The sequence below is a fragment of the Gekko japonicus genome, unplaced genomic scaffold (assembly GCF_001447785.1).
Source record: "Gekko japonicus isolate JY-2015 unplaced genomic scaffold, Gekko_japonicus_V1.1 scaffold1736, whole genome shotgun sequence".
NCBI classification, from domain to species: domain Eukaryota; kingdom Metazoa; phylum Chordata; class Lepidosauria; order Squamata; family Gekkonidae; genus Gekko; species Gekko japonicus.
In genome coordinates, this window is record NW_015170333.1 from 20,403 (window position 1) to 21,061 (window position 659).

The following is a 659-nucleotide window of genomic DNA, read 5'->3' on the forward strand; positions in this document are numbered from 1 at the left end:
AGGCAGGCAGGAGTGGGGAGAGGCGGGGAGGAAGCAACTTACCCTCCCTCTTCTCCTGCCTCCTCCTGGCTGAATGAGGGCCGGAAGCGGGGTGGCTGGAAGCAGGGGGCGGGGCTTCGTCATGTGCCCCGCCCCCCGCACCTTACCCGGGGGAACTGCATTCCCCCGCGATCCCCCCCGAAATGACCTCTGGAGAAAGGCATTCTGCAGGTGAGGGGCCATCACTGAAAGAGTCCCGTCCTTGGTTGCCACCTGCTTCACTTCTGCAGGCACGGTTACAGAGATGGGGGCTTGTGAGAAGGATGTTAACTTTTAGGCTGGACAGTGTGGGGAAGGGTGATCCATCAAGTACCCTGAGCTCAAGCAAAAATGCCACAGAAGTCTGCAAATAAGACTTTTTGATCACAATATCTTCTTGGATGGATGGAAGCTTGACATCTGCCCAGAACAGGAAGGTGGATTCTGTCCTTGATATCCTGTATGGCACACTTTATCTTAGATTCGCTGTAGACCCAGTTTGGTGTGGTGGTTAAGTATGCGGACGCTAATCTGGTAGAGCTGGGTTTGATTCCCCACTCCTGCACTTCTACCTGGCTGGATGACCTTGGGCAAGCCATAGTTCTGATAAGAGGTGTTCTTGAAAAAGAGCAGTTTCTGTC

At 54.0% G+C, this 659-nt stretch overlaps 1 protein-coding gene across 1 annotated transcript in view; it reads left to right on the plus strand.

The window, feature by feature from the left end:
* Window positions 1–659, plus strand: part of LOC107116249 (E3 SUMO-protein ligase NSE2-like) — a 13,961-nt gene that overhangs the window by 748 nt on the left and 12,554 nt on the right. The gene's annotated exons all lie outside the window — the stretch shown is intronic.